This window comes from Octopus bimaculoides, chromosome 13 (assembly GCF_046866305.1).
Source record: "Octopus bimaculoides isolate indiv1 chromosome 13, ASM4686630v1, whole genome shotgun sequence".
In the NCBI taxonomy this organism is placed as follows: domain Eukaryota; kingdom Metazoa; phylum Mollusca; class Cephalopoda; order Octopoda; family Octopodidae; genus Octopus; species Octopus bimaculoides.
The window spans coordinates 40,008,200-40,015,699 of record NC_142940.1 but is presented as its reverse complement, the minus strand read 5'-3'; the positions used below and the strand labels follow the sequence as shown (position 1 = coordinate 40,015,699).

Sequence of the window (7,500 nt, the reverse complement as noted above, 5' to 3'; positions counted from 1 at the left end):
AAGCATGGTTCGTTTCGAAACTATGGTAATGAGACACTTGCCAAGAGTCAAGCACTGTAAAATCAAACCTTTCACTTCGTATTGTTAACCATGCTTCCATCGTGCTTATGCGCACACACACACACATATATATATATATATATATATATACATATACATACATGTATACATGCTTGTGTGCATATGTATATACTCTTTTACTCTTTTACTTGTTTCAGTCATTGGACTGCGGCCATGCTGGAGCACCGCCTTTTTAGTCGAACAAATCGACTCCAGGACTTATTCTTTGTAACCCTAGTGCTTATTCTATCGGTCTCTTTTGCCGAACCGCTAGGTTACGGGGGTGTAAACGCACCAGCATCAGTTGTCAAGCGATGCTGGGGGGGGGACAAACACAGACACACAAACATATACACACACACATAAATACATATATATACATATAAACGACGGGCTTCTTTCAGTTTCCGTCTACCAAGTCCACTCACAAGGCTTTGGTCGGCCCGAGGCTACAGTAGAAGACACTTGCCCAAGGTGCCACGCAGTGGGAATGAACCCGGAACCATGTGGTTGGTAAGCAAGCTACTTACCACACAGCCACTCATATATCTATATGTAAATGCATACATTTATATATATGTATATATATATATATATATATATATATATTACGTGTGCGTGCGTATGTATGTGTGTGTGTGTGTGTGTGTGTGTGTGTGTGTGTGTGTGTGTGTGTGTGTGTGTGTGACTAAAACACTAGTCCCTTACCATTACTCTGGTACTGTTCCCTCTGTTATCAACGGGGCAGCAATCTTCAAGCGGAGTGGAACAAATGTATTTGTAAAATCGCGTATGCATATACATCTTTGTTCATGTTTGTTGTGAATGTGATTGCATATTTATGTATGCGCATATGTATCATTATTTGAATGTGCCCATGTTTAGGTGTGTGTGTATGCATGTGTGTATAAGTGTGTACGTGTATGAATGTATGTCAGAACCTCTAAATTTCTTGAACTCGGTCTAACATATAATGTATCTATTAAAGTTAATTATATGCATGCTAAATAATTTCAACAATATTTAGTGCTTTAACTTCCAACCAGGTAAATATTCTCTCACCAAGTTCAATCCCAACATCCGTAGATTATTAGTGCTGCCCCGAGGGCTAAAAAGTTCCTGCAAAATTTTTCACCAGAGAACGACATCAAGATTAGTAAATTCTACAGAGACATCAACTAATCTCTTATGCATGACTGCATTAGTTAGCTGCCAATATTTATTTGAATTTTGCTGATATTTTGTTTTTTTTTATTGAAGAAACAAACAAAATAATATAGTTGGAATATAATCAGCAGAATTTCAAAAAAGACAAATAATTTTCTAACTCGACAACTGTTGGCTGATTAAAAACTGAAATTTTGGTATTTTTAGTGTCCGCTGGGGAACGGGAATAAATTTGTAGATTCTGGAGGTTTTGAAACTTTACCTGAGGAAATAATTCATTATTAGCCGAGCTAATGAAAGGAGCATCTACCTGGTCGAATGAATGGCTAGTAAGAGCTCCCGAAGCTTCCTCAAATCACAAAAATATAGAAGAGGGTACGGTACATTAGATAATATAGTCTGTTGTTGGCACTCCGTTGCTAACGACGTCAAGGGTTCCAGTTGATCCGATCAACGGAACAGCCTGCTCGTGAAATTAACGTGCAAGTGGCTGAGCACTCCACAGATACGTGTACCCTTAACGTATTTCTCGGGGATAATCAGCGTGACACAGTATGACAAGGCTGACTCTTTGAATTACAGGCACAACAGAAACAGGAAGTAAGAGGGAGAGAAAGTTGTGGTTAGAGAGTACAGCAGGGTTCGCCACCATCCCCTGCCGGAGCCTCGTGGAACTTTAGGTGTTTTCGCTCAATAAACACTCACAACGCCCGGTCTGGGAATCGAAACCACGATCCTATGACCGCGAGTCCGCTGCCCTAACCGCTGGGCCATTGCGCATCCACTAAATAATATAGTCTAGTTCGAACAATTACAGCAAAGGTGTGATGGCCACGACTGTATTTTACTTGATCATAGACCTGCACCATCAGAGTTGACGTGGATATAAATAGCAACAAAAACAGCATCTCAACAGCAACAGCAGTCACAACAACATTAACAACAAAAACAGCAATAACAACGGCTCATTCAACGCTATACAAACGAACGAGCGATGTGCTACGGCTCAACGTGGGAGTGACTGCTTAATTGGACGTCCTGCTAGAAATAGCAGCCATTCTCCCTGAATTCACTTGTATCCGTCTTTGAAAGTCTTTTTGGATAACGTAGTGCAATTCACTATGCTTAAACAATAAAGATAGATGGTCACTGCTGGAACCATTTTAATCATCAGTCTACAGGAACAGCACTGATGTTGGCGAAAATAACTAAATGAATAATATAAAATTAGCCAACCGTGCAGTCGAATGTAAATGTAGAGAGAAAGAAGAGTCGATGAGCCGGTTTGAATTCACGTTTACAAGCACTTTATATCTTGCGTACAACATAAATTCCACAGAATCTTAGATCTCATCGCATAAAACACTGTATCCATACTTGAAATATTGCTGTTATTGTTGTTATATATATATATATATAGACAGAGTGAGAGAGAGAGAGAGAGAGAGAGAGAGAGAGAGAGAGAGAGAGAGAGAGAAAGAAATCGACGGTTATACACAGTTTCCGTCTACTAAATTCACTGATTACTTCGGTTAGTTGGCCCGGGGCTATTATAGAAGACACTTGTCATGCAGTGGGATTGAACCTGACGCAAAGTGGTTGCAAAGTAAACTTCTTAACCACCACTCTTTACTTCGATTCTTACGTTTTACGTTCAAATCCCGCCGGAGTCAACTTAGCCTTTCATTTCTCCGAGATCGATAAAATAGATAACACACTGGTAATTTATATCACAACCCCTTGAATTCTGGGCCTGGCACGAAAATCAGAAATCAAGAGCGAAGAGCTGATAAAATAGTCAGAGAGTCAGAAAAAATTGCTTTGCAATATTTTCTCCGCCTCTTTATATTCTCAATCTTACAAGTCCTGCCAAGGTCAGCTTTGCGTTTCATCCTATCAGAGCCGATAAAATAAAGTAACGATTTACATCGATTAATCTCCTCTTCAAAGGATTGCTAGCATTGCTTTATTTTTATTACCTATTACAGGCACACATAGAGGGGACAATACAATATGATCTGGTGGTCATATACAACAGATGGTATAAAAAATTTATAATGACAAAATGAAAAACATTGAATGGGACACAAAAGACAATAACATACATACAATGAAAGACAAAATGGGGTTTAAAAGGTAGATATGCTCCGATCCCACGAGCCCTGCCTTTCCAACCAACACCTTTGGTAATCTCTATGTCGTGCTCACGCAGGGCCTTTCACTCCCAGCTTACGTGCTACGTGCGTCCATCTTTTTTTTTTTTTTTGAGCATACACTCTGACAGACACCTTTCCAACCCCACCTTCAATTCACACAGCCAAAGTTGTTACTGAATGGCACGAGGAATATTCTAGTGAATATCTGGCCATCACAGTCCTCAGATCTCAGTCATATTGAACATTTATGGTGCATTTTAGAAAAACAAGAAAGGAGTCGATACCCTCCAACATCATCACTACAAGAACTGGAGATTGTCTTAGCTGAAAATGGACAAAAATTCCTTTGGAAACAATTCAAACTTTATACGAGTCCATACCTCATATAATTCAACCTGTAATTACTGCCACAGGCGGTCCTATCCCATATTAAAATATATTTGTTTGAAATTTTAAGGTGTTTTCCATTATTTTGCCCAACCCCTGTATGTATATATAAAGTTTCTTGGTACAGTATAATATATTTGGATAAATGAGATGACTTTGGGGGTGGGGATTAAAATAAAAATTATCCCCCCTACAAAGCCATCTCTACTCATTTCTTCAAATATATATTTATTAATGCATAAGTGTGCTTCTGTGTAAACATACGCACGCACATACACAAATAAACCGACACTCACACACACACACACACATACGCACGCATACACACCAAACACACAGCAGGAGATAAATAGTCAATTTCAGAAATAGTTGACAAATTTCCCTCAAATGGCTCTTCAAAGTCTTTCGTAACGGCTCATCAAATAGAATAGTTGTAAGTATATTGTGCCTGTAAAAAAAAAGAAAAGATACACAAGATACACAAGTTCGTAACGTCTTTCATAACAGGTCTCATAAATAAGACTTAACCGGGAATTAAACAACAGCATAAACAAGTCCATCACGTATGTTTGTACCTCTTTGCCTTCACATCGTATGATAGTTGTATCTAAGTAAATTGAGATACTAAAAGACTCTTAGACATTAACATATGACACTGCTGTTATCAGGAGGCGAACCGCTCTTGCTTCCATTTGGTTGTTCAGCAACGTTACCCACTCATCTATACGGGTTTCTCGTGCTTTGCTAAGTCTATTTCATATTGAAGCTTGTTGGCCAACACAGTGACATCTAATATTTATCGTGTTTGTGAAAAAAAACCCTTATCTTAGTGGAATATCTGATAAACATTTCAGAGAAATAGACTGGGAGCAAAAGATATTACGTTTTATTTTTCTCTTTTTTTTTCTTTTTGTTTGTTTGACACAGGGTTTAGAAATTCGGCCTTGATCTTTGTCAAGGGTCCATGAAGGCTTAAAAGTCATAGCTTTTGACTTCAAATGACGAAACAAACGATGGAAAAAAAAAATGTTTTTTTGTTTTTTTTTTACTTTTTCCAAAACAAAAATGATCTGCAAAGGACGAAAAGAAACAACATAAAAGTTTAAAAAATTGGATTTATTGTGTGGAAATATATATATTAAATGCAAAAAAAAAAAAAAAGAAATGATTTTCATGATCACATTTGCAGATATTTTAGATTTGCTAGGTCACATTGCCAGAATAGAAGGGAAATAAAAATGAAACACAAATTAAATAAATAAATAAACAAATAAATAAATAAATAAATAGACGTTTGTATGAATGAAACCAAAAGCAAACATCGGGTAGTCTTTATCATCTTTATCTTACCATACAGGGGCCATGTAGAATTGTGACCCGTTCTGGAGTAATGATAACAAACCCCCAATATGTATTTGTGTTTGCGTGTGTGTATGTGTATGTATAGACATACATGTCTGTATAATGTGTATATATACATATATAGAGATTATGTATCCATGCATGTGTGTGTGTGTATATATATATATATATATATACATATATAGGTATTGATGTATATGTATGTCTATGTGTGTGTGTGTGTGTGTGTGTGTGTGTGTGTTGTTTTTCTCGTGGGAATGTTGACCCCTGGATAAAGTTGATATCATTGGTAAGAGATTAGGTGGCATGTCGGTGGGTGTATGGGTGGTGTGGGGGTTGAATCTATCACACCTGTGGGAGTTATGTCTTGTGAAAATTTCTGTCGCTGATCTTAAAAGCGGTGATGCCGTGCTGCTGCTGCTACTGCTGCTACTGCTGCTGCTGCTGCTGCTACTGCTACTGTTCTTTTGCTGCCGCTGCTGCTTTTGATAACAACGATGATGATGATGATGATGATGATGATGATGATGATGATGATGATGATAGTAATGGAGATTACTGTGGTAGTAGTAGTAGTAGTAGTAGTAGTAGTAGGTTATGGAGATAGAACTGACAGATATGGTCGTCATTTTAATGATGGTTGTTGTTATGGTGATATATTCGATGGTTTTGGTGGTGGTGGTGGTGGTGGTGGTTGCGATTGTAGTAGTACTGTTAGTGACCATGATGATGGTGGTGGTGGTAGTGGTGGTGGTGGTGGTGGTAGTGGTGGTGGTGGTGGTAGTGGTGGTGGTGGTTATGATGCTGGTGTTGGTGTTGGTATTGTTGATGTTAATGGTGGTGGTAGTAGTGTTTGTGATAGTGATGGTGGTTGTGACGGTGATGACGGTGTTGGCTGTACTGGTGGTGGTGCTGCTGCTGTTGTTGCTGGTGGTTGTGGTCGTGGTTGTGGTGGTGGCAGTGCTGGTGGTGGTGGTGGTGGTGGTGGTACTGATAGCAAGAAGTGTGAGGGCAGCTGTAGTGGTGGTGATAGCGATGACTGCAGTAGTAGTGACAGTGAGAACAGTGACGGTGGTGACGGTGGCGACGACGGAGACGGGAAAGATGGTGGTGATGACGGTTGTTGTATTTGGCCGTGATGGTGGGAGGTAGGTAAGTAACGAAAACAACCTTGCATCAGTGTTGCAATTTATGGCATATGGAATGGAATGCATCTACAAATGTTTGTACATGACATTTTTTCTTATCGACTTAGTGTCATACGTGTGACATAACCCACCACCACCACCACCACAACCACAACCACCACCTCCACTACCATCACCACCTCCCTCTCACTTTTCCTCGCCCTTGTTTCTTTACCTCCCACCCAACCCCTCAATAGAATCACTGCTGTACTTAGAATATGCAGCCCGTCTTTTGTAATCACAGAAATCGTGGCCTTATCAGTAGAACCAGATTTATAATGATTTTTTTAATGTAATTTGGTCCAAATTTAAATGTTAATTATCTCGGAGACTTTCATCCATTAGTTTACTCTAAATGTAATCAAATGTCTCAGAAAGATATTTTCTTAGATCGGATACTCATATTTCATATTTCTTAGCAAGTGCTTGCAAATTTTAGTTTCATAATATTAGTAAGTCGTAAACTGGGTTTTCGAATATGTTTCATGAAAAGTCTAATTGATAATGTCTGTTATTTTTTATTTCAGGTGCAGTTGTAGATGTGTAAATAAGATAGCCGATTCGCCTCCAGGTGGACCCGATTGCGGACTAACTTCGTGGTGCAATGAATAACACGTTATTGTCTACTATAGGCTAAGGTTGGTGATCAGTAGTGTGTCGGTGGATTTGATCGAAAAAAAAATGCAAAATCGAAAACAAACGTACCATTCAAGGGTGATGAATTGGCGAAACTACAAGAATGTCGGATCAGACGATTTGCGATATTTGTTCCGGCTCTTTGCGTTCTGAGTTCAAATCCCACCATAGCCTACTTAAGTGGTAGAGTAGACTTAAACCGTTAACCAGTTTAACTTCACTTGGTTCTTAGAATGCTTCAGCGGAGCCCTCTCATGAAATATTATCAAACTGGGTCCGGTCTCTGGTTTGAGTTTTCTGTCATACCACTCACCCAAAAGATCCGTAGGTCTTATGGAGGATCATGGCCACTGCCCCTCTTTCCTGATTAAAAGGGATTTACCGCGAGCAATGACCCAGTACTTCAGTCCTACTTTATCAATTCCGGAAGTGATTAAGGTAACGTTGAGTTCAGCGATATTTGTATTCGGAATTCAAAGAGCAGAAACATATTCTGCAAGGCTGTTGATATAATGAATTTTCAAATAGTGAAATAGTCAAATACA

General features: G+C 39.0%; 1 long non-coding RNA gene across 1 annotated transcript in view; it reads left to right on the top strand.

The window, feature by feature from the left end:
• The window catches only part of LOC149132889 (uncharacterized), a 60,685-nt gene that overhangs the window by 51,752 nt on the left and 1,433 nt on the right, over positions 1-7,500 (top strand). Inside the window, exon 2 of the long non-coding RNA XR_016244028.1 lies at positions 6,847-7,500. This exon is cut by the window's right edge and continues 1,433 nt beyond it. This is a non-coding gene — a long non-coding RNA (uncharacterized LOC149132889). The remainder of the gene's footprint in view (positions 1-6,846) is intronic.